A 14892-nucleotide genomic window follows, 5' to 3' on the forward strand; every position below is an offset into this window, starting at 1 on the left:
TTATACAATATATGTGTTTGTATATATACACACACATGCATACATATATACATTATTTTTCAGTTAAAAATTATTTTGATTACCCATAAAACCACAAGAAAATTTGACTTCAAAGAAACAAAAATATTACTTAACTCTGTGAGATAGCTCAAATACAATTAGGATTTTTGCTGCTTACTGAATCCTTAAATTTATTTAGACTGGGTGTTGTATTAGTTTGCTACGGCTGTAGTAAAAAAGTGTTGTAACTGAGTGGTTTCAGCAACAGAAATTTATTATCTCACAGTTCCGGAAAACTAGAAGTTGAAAATCAAGGTGTTGGCAGGATTGTTTCTGAGGGCTGCCAGGAAAGGATCTATTCCAGGATCTCTCTCTTTGGCTTGTAAATCAATGCCTTTGTGTTCACATGACATTCTCCCTGTGCATCTGTGTCCAAATTCACCCCTATTTATACGAACACCAGTCATATTGGATTAGGGTCCACTCTAATGATCTCATTTTATGGTAATTACCTCTATAAAGACCCTATCTCTACAAAAAGTCACATCTTTTTTTTTTTTTTTTTGAGACGGAGTTTCACTCTTGTTGCCCAGGTTGGAGTGCAATGGCACAATCTCAGCTCACCGCAACTTCCACCTCCCAGGTTCAAGCGATTCTCCTGCCTCAGCCTCCTGAGTAACTGGGATTACAGGCATGCACCACCAAGCCCGGCTGATTTCGTATTTTTAGTAGACACGAGGTTTCTCCACGTTGGTCAGGCTGGTCTCAAACTCCTGACCTCAGGTGATCTGCCTGCCTCTGCCTCCCAAAATGCTGGGATTACAGGAGTGAGCCACTGCGCCCAGCCAAAAAGTCACATTTCAAGGTACTAGGGGTTAGGAATCCCACACAGGAATTTTGAGAGGACTCAATTCAACCCATAACAAATGTGTCAGTTCATTCAGGCTGCTATAACAACATACCATAAACTGGGTGGCTTATAAATAAGAGAAATTCATTTCTCACCATTTTGGAGGCTGGGAAGTCCAAGATCAAGGCACTGGCAGATTGAGTGTCTGGTAATGACCCGCTTTCAAGTTCGTAGATGGTGCCTTCTTTCTGTGTCCTCACATGGTAGAAGGGGTAAGGGTCTCTCTTGGGCCTCTTTTATAGGGGCACTAACCTCATTCATCAGTGCTCTCCCCTCATGACATAATCACTTCCCAAAGGCCTTATCTTCTAACACTGACACATATGATATTTCAACATAAAAATTATCGTATTTCAGAAATTAAGAGTAGGATTAGAACTTCAGTATATAAATTTGGTGGGACACAAACATTATATATCCAGAATCTATATCCCTTGTGGAGATCTGGTTAATCAGACCATGATCCAAAGCAGCCGTGGGCCCACTGCTCCCTAGCCTCACTGTGGGCATCTTCTCCCTCCTTCCTCTTGGTTTCTGCTCTCAATGCCTAGAGAGGTGGAAGCAGCCACAGGTCACCCCCACCAACAAGCAAGTAGTTGTGACAATTCTGTTTTCATAGATTTCTCATTATTTTCAGAGAAGTAATTCAAAAAGTATCTGGAAAATTTCTTTCTAAAAAGACAGAAGTTTTCCTGAAAGTTGAGAGTTCTGCCCACACACTTCCCACACGGACAAAAACCGACAAATTTTTCCTTTGGGAAAACATTATCGCTTGAAAACTCATTTTGTTAGCGCTGGCACAACAGTGTATCAAAACATATTAAAAAGAAAAAAATTCAGCGCATATGGATACTGTTGGTGGGACTCTCATTTTACCTAGTTCTGTATGAGAATTTTTATAAGAATGTGTATCTTTGGTTAACATTCAATTATAACTTTCTGCTCCCTATTTTCTTCAGTTCTTATACTAAAAGATCCAAAGTTTCCCCTATATCTTATTTTAAAAGAACATTGCAAAGATAATTGTTTTTATAGAATCATAAAGTAAGAAGAGGAACTTTAGTAATCAGCTGGTGCAAGCCTTCATTTCACAGATACAGAAGCTAGACCCAAAGGGTTCCTGAGAGCGGCTCGGGGATGCTGGGTTAAACATTAGAAGCAGTTGGTCAGACGGAAGACCGCTGTGCTGTGTGCCTGCTTTCATAGTAACATTGAAAATTATGATCTAGCCTACAAAAAGGGACCCTTCCAGAATCTTTAGAAAAGTAATATATTTGCGATCATTTTTATTTAGTGCTAGTGTCTGAACTGCGTCTTACACTTGCAACTTAAAAACAAAATAAAACAAAAACTCCACAACATATACACCTAAAATCCAGAATGAATTTGTTTAGCTTTAAATAAGGCCTGGTAAGAGAGGAAGATGGAACTTACTGACAATAAGTGCATGTTTATAGACTGAACTTGTCCATGAAAACAGAAGATTAATGAAGGAAATATAGCACATAAAATTGAAATATTAAATATTAATAAAGACCACAAAAATCAATTTAAAGAGATAGCTTTTATTTTTAATGTTATTTTCATCCGCTTTCCCTATAAAAATAGAGACCTATTTAAAATGTTTTTTTTTTTTTTTTACTCTACTCACTTTGATATTCTGCTGTTCAATTGGTAAATCATATTCTTCTTCCTGCCAAACATGTCATCCTCACTAAATCTGGAATGGGATGCTTGGCTAGATTTCCTTTGTTATGGATACTAGAAAACCAGACAGATAATATTTTTCCATGCAAATTGAGACCTGCTTGTTGAGTGAATTAGCTCTGATAACAGCCAAAAGCAAAACAAAACAAAACAGAAATAGAATGAGAAACAAACTAACAGTTCACACAATGTTATGAGCGCATGATCACATAATCACGAGTACATGTATAATTAAATTTGGGAGCAGAAAAGAGGTTACCTTAAATTTCCCAACATGCTTGCTTTGAAATTTTAATTTTTTTCAGAAGTTCAGAAAATAGTTCTAGTAATTACTAAATAGTTTATGCCTTCAGCTATTAGAATTCATTTAAAAAGTGGCAATACCTAGGCCAAAGCAAAACGGAAAGTTAATTATTGCCTGAAGTTAAAGGACAGAGGTCTTTCAGATAATAAAAACTAGGCGGGGTGCGGTGGCTGATGCCTGTAATCCCAGCACTTTGGGAGGCTGAGGTGGGTGGATCACTTGAGGTCAGGAGTTCAAGATCAGCCTGGCCAACGTGGTGAAACCCAATCTCTACTAAAAATACAAAAATTAGCCTGGTGTGGTGGCAGGTGCCTGTAATCCCAGCTACTTGGGAGGCTGAGGCAAGAAAATCGCTTGAAACCAGGAGGCACAGGCTGCAGTGAGGCAAGATGGCACCACTGCACTCTAGCCTGGGAGACAGAGTGAGACTCCGTCTCAAAAACTACCAAACAAACAAACAAAATTTTAGGTGAACTCAAATGACATCCCATTTTGTTTCAATCTTAATGACTGACAATTTTTCTAAAATTTTTAAATATATTTTCTGCTTTAGTAAACAGTGTATAAAAATTGTCTTAATATTTATCTTATGGTTGAAAATGTTCCTATTTTAGAGTCATTATCTGATGGCAATTACAATTAAATAGTTATGTAGATTTGACTAGGAAAGTAAGAAATATTGACGTGAATCCATGTTCACCCCCACAATGACCCTACCATTATTTCTGTTGCTTTTTAAAGTCTTTGAGGTGAGTTTTCTTCTTTTTATATTGCAGCCACTCATAGACCCTTGGCAGAAGAATGGTGCAGTCACATTTTTTTCTCAATTGGACCACCATGCAGCCTGCTAATTCCTGTGATCTTTCTTCTCCTTTTGAAGAAATTCTAATAAAGGAAATGATGGTTACTTACAATTTCACTTTACTGAATTCCAGTTAATTAGGGGTTTCTGAATTTGAAATCAAGATACTATACACATGAAACAAGAAAGTTTATTTCTTGCTCCATCCAGGTTAATTCTATTATGCATTGACATTAACATTATTCAAGTCATTCATATAAAAATTAAGACACAGCATTCCCTTGAAGCCTTGAAATTTCTCCACATTTTTTCCTTTGGCTGCTAATAGTTTAAGGAATGATTGTATTTTTTTTTTTTTGGTGTCAGGGATATCTGTTATGTATTTTGACATCAAAGAAATTCCAAGTGTGTAGGAGGAGGTTAAAAGAGTATTCAAGCAAAGAGTGCTTGAAATAAACACACTGTCAGAAACAGTTTTATTGCATAGAGATTTGCAATCTAATGACTTTTATTGCGATGATATTTATACACACATATATATACATTTAGTGATTTGCTGAGATTTCCCCTAAGGGCATTCTAAGAAAATACTATTACTCAAAACACAATGAATTAACTGCTCCCATTAGACACCTCACTCAAAAGAACAGAGGAAGAACCTTGTTAAGTAAGAGATGTTTCCTAGCATAGTGTGCAGAAGTGTCCTGACTTATTGATCATATTATTTAGCTACAACTGGAAGTCAATGCCTCTTAAAAGATAAACATCTGAAGAATATACCTGCTGATTTCATCCTTCCCCACCCTCCCTACAGAAGGGACAGAAGCTTCTTTCTTTCTCCCCTTGACAGAAGGATACACTTAATTGCCATTAGACTATGCATGGTCCCTGCTTGAAGAAATGTGCACACTAGCAGAGGCTGCAGTGCCCAAGATGACTACCAGGATGGCAGTCACTTTGGTTCCAGTAGTTGCATGTCCACAGTGCCACCCCACTGCGGGGCCACAATTGCACCCTCAGGGCTCCTTCCTGGCTGTCATCTGTTGTTTTCCCTTCCTCCTACTCCATTTGTGACCAGCCCCACAGGTTTTCCATGTCAATAACAAACATGTTCTAAATAGTAAAAGATTTCAATCCCCTGTAAAATAAAATTCAATGTCATTTACCAACCTGATGAAAATTTTCAGCCACAGAAAATTCATAGTTTAATCAATGCCCTGGAAAGAACTCATGTTTTCCACAAAGCTTTTTCTTCTACATGGTAAAATAATATCTTCTGTGCTTACTTCAAGGAAATGTTATTTGAGACAGACTCATATACTACTTTTGTTGTTTATGTTCATGACTTGCTAGTGGCCCAAGTTTTCATGGCAAATATGTGCCAAGAAAGCTATGATATGCTACTGACAGGACATTTTAGGTATATTCTTTTTCCTTTTCTTTTTTTTTTTTTTTTTTTTGGGATAGGGTTTTTCTTTTTTCCCCGGGCGGGGTGGTGGGTGCCTATCAAAATTCTAACCTCGACCTCCTGGGCTCAAGCAATCATCTTGCCTCAGCCTCCCAAGGAGATGGGACTATAGGCATGCACCACCATGCCTGGCTTATTAGTATTAGTATTAGTATTAGTATTAGTATTAGTATCAGTATCAGTATTAGTATAAGGGATGAGGTTTTACTATATTCCCTGGGCTGGTCTCAAACTCTTGGGCTCAAGTGATCCTCCTGTCTTAACCCCACAAAATGTTGGGATTTTAGGCACGAGTCACCACTCCCAGCCTCTATTTTGGGAGGCATATTCTGTCTTTCCTCATGATTCCATTCAATCTGACTCTTCCATCTCCATGTTTCCAAAATTCATCTCTGTCTGCTGTTCATAATACTACTTATTACATCAAATCTCTTACAGCTATTTGTTTACATATTTTTCTCCCCTTCTAGACTGACAACTACTTAAGATAGAAACAGTCCTGCTAATCCTTGTACCTTCTGCTCTAAATCTTAAACTTCATAGTTTAACAACGAACCAGAAGACCTCATTCTATCTTGGTCCATTATTTTGTGTGCCCTTCTTGCCCTGCTCACCTTCAGGGATGTTGCAGAGATATAGGAGGTGGATGATATGAAAATATTTTGAAAATGGGAAGAAAACTCCAATGCAAATGCAAGGCATGGTTATTTATCTTTAGATAATAAACAATAAAAAATTATTTGAACAATGTTTGAGTTTTGTGGATGATTTTTAAGTCAGTTATTATTGTTCTGCATTGATATCTTAGATATATTACTTAATATAGAAAATAGCTTGGACATGTTTAAAAACCTTTCTAAAAATTATATATATCATGGACGAAAGACATAGAATTGATATGTAATATTGTGTGCATGGTTCATGTTAAGTGAATCTGAATAAGCAAAATTTGCAGAAGAGTAGCACATTAACCAGTAATAAGCTGGTGATAATATGGGAAAACCAGCACTGGAAGAAAGTTTCAGGAAAGAAGGATTCTGGCTTTATAATGTCCCATCTGTTTCAAGCCTGTTTGACAACAAAACAGACATTCAAAAATTCTGTGTTCAGAAATTCTAGGAGTCATTCTTGATTCTTCTCTCTCTCATACACCCCAAATTCAAACCATCAGCAAAACCTTCAGCATATATTCAAACTCTCATCAGTTCTCACTCAGCACTGCCATCATATCCATCTTGCCCAAGCACCATCATCTCTTACCTGGATTCCAGCAATGCCATCCGGACTGGTCTCCCTGCTTCAGCCCTTGCTTGCTTTTACAATGTAGGTCACATCATGTCACTCTTCTACTCTAAACCTACAGTGGTTTCCCATCTTACCAAAAATAAAACCCCGACCTGGCCCTGTGTTACCTCTCTGCACTCACCCTCTATTCCTCTCCCATTTGGCCCCATCCACACTGCCTGCTTGCCGCCCGTCAAAAGAAGTCTAGCTCATTTCCATTTCAGAGCCTTGTACTTGCTATTTCTGGGGTGGGAGGCTCTTCTGTTGGCCTTCAATTACTAGACAGTAAATTTTCATTGTTCTGCTCCACTCAAATATTCTCTCTTCCAAGAAGGCTTTCCTGACCACCTCAGCAACCTCTGAATAGTCACCCTATACCCCACTATCTAGTTTTATTTTCTTGTTTTCATTCATCACATTCTGATATTGTTTTTATTATTTGTTTCAATAAGTTTTTTTCATGTGTTAATTTTTTGTCTTTTCCTACTAAGCTATGAGCTCCATTATGGAGATGATCTTGTCTGTTTTATTTGTTAGCGTATCCCAAGGACATAGACTGTATTAGTCCATTCTCATGCTGCTATGAAGAAATACCCAAGGCTGGGTAATTTATAAAGGAAAGAGGTTTAATTGACTCACAGTTCAGCATGGCTGGGGAGGCCTCAGGAAACTTACAATCATGTTGGAAGGCGAAAGGGGAAGCAAGGCACCTTCTTCACAAGGTGGCAGGAAGAAGAAGTACAAGCAGGGGAAATGCCAGATGCTTATAAAACCATCAGATTTCATGAGAACTCACTCACTATTACTAGAACAGCATGGGGGAAACCACCCCCATGATCCAATCACTTCCCACCGGGTCCCTCCCACAACATATGGGGATTATGGAAACTACAATTAAAGATGAGATTTGGGTGAAGGCACAGCCAAACCATATCACAGACCATGTCTAGCACATATGCAGTGTGTGATGGCTTTGTGATGTGCAACCTCGTTAGGCTAACCTACAGCTCCTAGAGTTCCCTTTCGACTGTGTTTCCAAATAAAGAGGGCTACAAGAAATAATCTCTTCTGAGAGTTGGAGGATGGAAGGGAGGCAGCAGCTGTTTTGTGGCATGCAAGCACCTTTTCCCAGTTATTTAAACACTAATCTAAGTGCTGCTATGAAGAGGTTTCACAAATGTAATTTGTGAAAGTACTACATCAGTTGACTTTAAGTTAATTGAAAGAGAGATTTTGCTTGGTGGACCTGGGTTAATTAGTTTGAAGGCCTTTAAAAGAAGACTTAGGGCTTCACTTAACTCAGAGACTCCAAACAGCAGTTGGGTGTGCAATTGCTCCCTTCTGTCTGCATCTTCATCCCTCTCTGGCTGCTACCAGTGGACAAAAACTTCAGGTCATGCCCCTGGGACTCCAGCCTGCTCATGATTTTCCTTCCTGGCTGCCTGCCCTGTGAACTTCAGGCTTGTTTAGTGAGCCTCCACAATGTCATAGGTCAATTCCTTGTAGTGAATCCATGAATACACACACCCCACATATACATTTCCTTCTGGTTCTGACCCTGTGGTTCAGCCCTGACTGATGCAACAAATGTTCAATGAACAATTTATTGGATAAAAATATAAATATAACACAAAAGATTGGAAACATAATCTATTATTTATCTATTGTTTCACTGAATCACCCAAAAGCTTAGCAGCTAAAAACAGCAATAATCACTTCTCATCTCTCATGTTTTTTATATGTCATGAATTTGGGAATAGCTTAGATGGGCAGTTTTTCCTTGGTTCTCTCATGAGGTTTCAATCAGATGTTAGCAGGGGTTGCAGTCCTCTGAAGGTCTGACCAGGGAAAGAGGACCCACTTCCTAGCTGGCTCACCCACTGCGCAAGCAAGCTGAGGCTGGTTGTTGGTGGGAGACATCAGTTTCACTCCTCATGGGTCTCCCCAGGGGTCCTTGAATATCCTCATAACATAGCATCCTTATAACATGGTGGCTGGATTCCTTCAGGGGAACCAATCCAAGAGATCAAAACAAAAACTGTAATTTATTTTAAGACCTATACTTAAAAATCATACACAGTAGTTTTCAAGTTATTCTTTTCTTCTTTAGACAGGGTCTCACTCTGTCACCCAGGCTGGAATGCAGTGGCAGGATCCTGGCTCACTGCAGCCCAACCTGCTGACCTCCTGCCTCAGCCTCTGGAGTAGCTGGAACTACAGGCACGTGCCACCAGGCTCGTTAATTTTTTGTAGAGTCTAGGTTTCACCATATTGCCCAGGCTGGTCTCCAACTCCTGGTTCAAGTGATCTGCCTGCCCTGGCCTTTCAAAGTGCTGATATTGTAGGTGTGGGCCACTGAGCTCAGCCTTCAGTTATTCTTTATTTTATTTTATTATCTATTTATTTAGATACAGGGTCTTGCTCTGTCTCTCAGGCTGGAGTGCAGTGGCACAATAATAGCTCACTGCAGCCTCGAACTCCTGGACTCAAGTGATCCTCATGTCTCAGCCTTCCAAGTAGCTAGGAGTACAGGCATGTACTGCCATGCCCAGTTAATTAAAAAAAAAAAAAATTTGCAGCTATGAGGGCTTGCTATGTTGCCCAGCCTGGTCTCAAATTCTTGGGCTCAAGCGATCCTCCCACCACTGCCTCCCAAAGTTCTATGATTACAGGCCTGAGCTACAATGCCCAGTCTTGCTTTCCAGTTATTCTAATGGTCACATAGATCAGTCTGATTCCATAGGGGAAGAGGCTGTCTACACAAGGATGTGAATAGCAGGAGGTGAGAATTGGGTGCTATCTTGGAGGCCAGCCACAAATACATAGCAACATACTAAACATGTTAGCTCTGAGTAATGGGATAATGGTTATACGTTTCCTCTTCATACTTTTCTGTCTTTTCTAAAATCTCTACAATGAACATGGTTTTGCTATTTTGTTGTGGTTTCTTTTCTTTTCTTTTTCTTTCTTTTCGTTTTTTTTTCTTTTTTTGAGACAAAGTCTCACTCTGTCACCCGAGCTGGAGTGCAGTGGCATGATCTCAGCTCACTGCAACTTCCACCTCTTGGGCTCAAGCAATCCTCCCACCTCAGCTTCCTGAGTAACTAGGACAACAGGTGCGTGCCAGCACATCCTGCTAATTTTTGTATTTTTTTTAAGTGACAGTGTTACACTCTGTTGCCCAGGCTGGTCTTGAACTCCTGGGCTCAAGCCATCCGCTAGCCTCGGCCTCCCCAGGTCCTGGGATTAGAGCTGTGAGCCACTGCGCCCAGCCCATATATTATTTTTAAATCAGAAAAAAATATGTATCTTGCTGTTTGTATATACACCTATATGCATATTTATGTATAGACATATTTATCTTCAAGTGAGAAACTAGGTATATATTATACATTATTCATAATGAAAGACCCAACAAATAGAGTTTTCTAAATTCTTCTTGTACTTAAGACTACATTTCCATAGACCTAAACATAAATTTTCGTTCATTTTAATGTAAATAATCGAGTCATTTACAAAATGTGCACCTGGTTAATTTTTAGAAAATAAAATCAATTCATTGTTTGATTTTATTTGATCAAACAATGTTTGTTTGATCAAGTCTCAAAGATAAGCTAATTTCTAAAGCACAAATTATTCTTAACAATAATATCATTCATACTCACATAATTAGATGACAACATAATTGAGGAAATATTGGGGTAGCGATGTGGGAAATGGAGATGGAAACATTTATTTAGAGGCTAGACACTGATTTTCAAATCTATGAGGATGTTACAAATAATCACTAGCTGAAAAAAATCCACATAGAAATTTTGTTTTGTGTAAGGACTTCCTTTGCTTTATCTTGAGTCAGTTTTATAAGTTAAAGCTCATTTTTACATGCTGCATGTTATGGGAAGAATGTGGCTCCTCCATCCCAACCTCTACTCCAAAAATGTATATGTTGAATCCTTAACCCATCATATGATTGTATATGAAGATAGGGCCTTTAAGGAGGTAATTCAGATCTAAAAGGTCATAAGGCTGGGGCCCTAACCCAATGGCACAGGTGGCCTTACATGCAGGGGAAGATCTATCAGAGACATGCATGCACAGAAGAAAGGCCATGTGAGGACACAGCAGGAAGACAGCTTCTGCAAGCCAAAGAGAGAGGTTGCAGGAGAAATCAAACCTGCCTACACCTTGATGTGGGACTTCCAGGTTCCAGAACTGTGAGAAATGAGTTTCTGTATTTAAGCTACCCAGGCCATAGTATTTTGTTGTGGCAGTCCTAGAGGGCTAATACACCACACAATTTAAGATCTATGGTAACTAAGAAATATTTCTAACAATGCAATAGTTTTTGAGTATTGATGCCAACCAAATTAGCCTTTATCTGAAAATATTGAAAATTACGAAAACATATCAAAAAAGAATAAGATAAAATCATTCATAAGCCACCACCTACTCTTCATTTTGTGGTATTTTTTTCCTTTTTCCATGCATATACACTTTTAAAAAGTAATATTGGCATCACAGAATATATGTGTATATTCTGTAATTTTCACTTAGAAAATATATATTAGTGTTTATATTACTGTGTGTGCATGTGTGTATGTATGTAAGGAAAGATCGATGATAGATAATATAATATATATTAGGATATTAGGAGAAATAGATAAATGCTAGATAGATGAGAGAGAGAGAGAGCGTGTTATGGACTGCATGTTTGTGCCCCCCCTCAAATTTATATGTTGAAACACTACCCCCAGCCCATGTGATGGTATTAGGAGGCGGGACCTTGGGAAGTAATTGGGATTAAATGAGATCATGAGAGTAGAGCTTTTATAAGGGTCATGAGAGATCTTGCTTCCTCTGTCTGCTCTCTGCCATGTGAGGATACAATAAGTCAGCCGTCTGCAACCTGAAAGAGGGCCCTCATGACAACTTGACTATATTGGCACCCTGATCTCAGACTTTCAGCCTCCAGAACTGAGAAAAATAAATTTCTGTAGTTTAGAAGCCACCATGCCTATAGCAGCCTGAACTGACTAAAAGATAGATAGGTAGATGGATATATCTGCATATGCATACAGATACATATATAGGCAGAGTATTTATATTATATATACATATATTATGAGAGTGTGTGTATATATATACACACACACACATATATATGGTTAGGGTTAGGGTTAGAGTGTGTGTATATGTGTATATATATATTATTATATGCTTATTGTATACAAGTATATATATTCTGCATATACACACAGATACAAATATAGGCAGAGTGTATATATTATACACATATCCACATGTGTGATATTTCTCTATCTTACTTTAAGTAGAGGCATTCACAGGCTTCTAGAGACACAGAGAACATGGAGCTATGCTTTGCAGTGGTGTTAAGAGCACCAAGCCTTGGAAGAGGAAATCTGGTTACTCTTTTCCCCACTACAAACTAGCTCGGTAAGTCAGTATTTCTGAATTTCTCTGGAACTCAAATTCCTTCTCTTTAAGCCATGCTACAGACACCCAACTCAAATTGTTCTAGGCCAGAGAAGAAAAATTTGCCAAAAGACTCAAACAATTTAGAAAGGCCCTAGAGTTCTGCCAGAACTCTTCCTCCACCTCTTTTATGCTTTCTTTTTTCAAATATGGTAGGAATCATGGCCACCAGTTTCTTCCAAGATTCTTATGACACTTTCTCCTCCAGAGAAGGACTGAGTCTCTTCTCCTGGATCCAGTTCGAAAATTTCCAAGGAACAAACAACTATGGGAATGGAGCCATATACCTACCTGATGTAGGAAAAGGGCATTGACTAGGAAAAGGGAAGCCATTCCTAAAAGGGAGGGAAGCTGGTTAGAGGAAACAATGTTATACCACAGGAGATCCGGACTATGGATAAGACACCAGTGTCCTAAATGTTCTTTAATTTCCTCTTTGCATATCATCTGAATTTCTTCCCAACTTTCCAGTTCAATAAATTGAAGGTAGTTACGGTTCCTGACACTGCTAAACTGAGAGCATCAAGTGTAGGTGGAGAAGAGGGAGGGAAATTGATTTCTTAGACAAAGTTATTTCTCTGGGAAAAAAAAAATCTGCAAAAATATTCCACCTTGCTTTTAGGCATAATTGTATCATATTTAATTAGTACTGAAGCCAAGAGTTAGGCTTAGACCTTGACTGGAAGCAAAAACTGTGGTTGGGTACTAAAGCTGGCTTGTACTTGCTTGCAAGAATTGATCGTTAAATTTTGGCAAAAAATTTGGTAAGCCAGCTGCTAAACCCTAATATTGTTAAAAACTAAACCATATAAACTTAAAATTAAATTATATTTTAGAAGGTAATAATACTTAGAATTCATCACTTCCTAATTGTTTGATTATATTTTACTATCACATATGCCGTTGAGATTATTTACATTTATTATACTTATACGGTGGAAATACTAAATAATAGCATGCTATCATGCAACTCCTGCCATTGTTTACTTAAAGTCAACCAAAGTGGGAATGTGTACACCATGGAAATCAGCAACTACTACAAATAGGATTTTTTTCTTAGAAAGCTGATTGGTAAATACTTAACCATCACACCACGGAACACCACTTTCAAATACTAAAGAAATCAATTGGACTTGAAAATTTACAGGACTTCTGGGAGACTAGAGTGGCCTGAAACAATCTAAAAGTAGTTTAAAATATTGTCTCTGGTCTCCACTAGTCAAATAAAAGTGTCCAAAAAAGATTATAACATTCTGAATTTTTTTTAAAAAAATTCATGATACTAAAATAAAGAAGAGGAAAAGAGAAAAAGCATTATTGTACAGAAAATTATTCAATTAATAAATGTAAAAATGAGGATGAAATTAGAAAATCACCATTTTGGAAACATCACTGTAATAAATGAGCCAGGTAAGGATAATTATTAACGAATGTTAATACTATTGGGTGAGGGGTTGGTTATTGGAGGACAGGATATTCATACAATCACCTCACTTAATACTTTTCAGCTCCAAAAAGAGAGAAATCTGGTGAAAATACCTTACCAAAAACATAAAACTTAACATCACCAATCTTTATATAATGCACATTATATAACAGATTATACACATCACCTTTAAAGTATTCTTGCCAAAAATGTCTGTCCTGAACCTAATCGTGAGTAAATAATCAGACAAATCCAGGTGTAGACTATTCTATAAGACAATTGATTTTGACTCCTCACAATATCAATGTATGTCAGACATTTTAAAAAGTAGAGAGCGTTTTCTAAAATAAAAGAGACTAAGGAAATCCAATAACTAATATATGCATTATATTTGCTTGGGGCCTGCATTTTTTTTAAGTGTAAAGAATATTTCTGGGACAGTGGGAAAAATTTGAATGTGTTATCTCTATTTGGTATAAGTGCATCAGTGTTAAATTTTGAGAGAGTAATAATTTTGTTATGCAAGATATTAACTTGTTTCCACATACTGAAGAAACATCTGAAACTTTAAAAAAAAACTGTGAATACACACACACAGAATGCAAATGTGGCAAAGTGTTAAGAATTGGCAAATCTAGGTGAAGAATATACAGTCTTCATTATATTCTACTTTCATCCTACTTTTCTGTAAGACTGAATTTTTTCAAAATAAAAATATGAGTCTGGGCGCAGTAGCTCACACCTGTAATCCCAGCAGTTTTGGAGGCCAAGGGGGTGGGTCTTTTGAGGTCAGGAGTTCGAGACCAGCCTGAGCAAAATGGTGAAACCATGTCTCCACTAAAAATACAAAATTAGCCGGATGTGGTGGCACACGCCTGTAATCCCAGCTACTCGGGAGGCTAAGGCAGGAGAATCTCTTGAACCCGGGAGGTGGAGGCTGCAGTGAGCCAAGATCACACCATTGCACTCCAGCCTGGGCAAGAAGAGTGAAACTCCATCTCAAAAAAAAAAAATAAAAATAAAAAATATATATATATATGTAAAATACAAAAGTCAGGAGAGATAGATGCAAAGAGAAAGAGAGAAAGAAAGAAAGAAAGAAAGAGAAAGAAAGAAAGAAAGAAAGAAAGAAAGAAAGAAAGAAAGAAAGAAGAAAGAAAGAAAGAAAGAAAGAAAGAAAGAAAGAAAGAAAGAAAGAAAGAGAAAAACAAAGAAAGGAAAGAAAGAGAAAGAGAAAGGAAGGAAGGGAAAAAAGGAAAGAAGGGAGGGAGGGAGAAAACAACTAAGTATAAGAGAATCTTAACCCTCATTGCTCAATCAGGAACATAGATATTCTTGATATAAAAGCTTAAATATGATGTTTTCATAATCAGAAATGCAAACAAAACAAGATATCCAAAGATAAAAGAAAATTTATCTGTCTTTTAAAATTTTTTTGAGTTCAGCCTAATTTTTATGTATTCATACCATGCAACAATACATAGCTATCAGAAACATT

Source organism: Hylobates moloch, unplaced genomic scaffold (assembly GCF_009828535.3).
Source record: "Hylobates moloch isolate HMO894 unplaced genomic scaffold, HMol_V3 SCAFFOLD_2, whole genome shotgun sequence".
NCBI classification, from domain to species: domain Eukaryota; kingdom Metazoa; phylum Chordata; class Mammalia; order Primates; family Hylobatidae; genus Hylobates; species Hylobates moloch.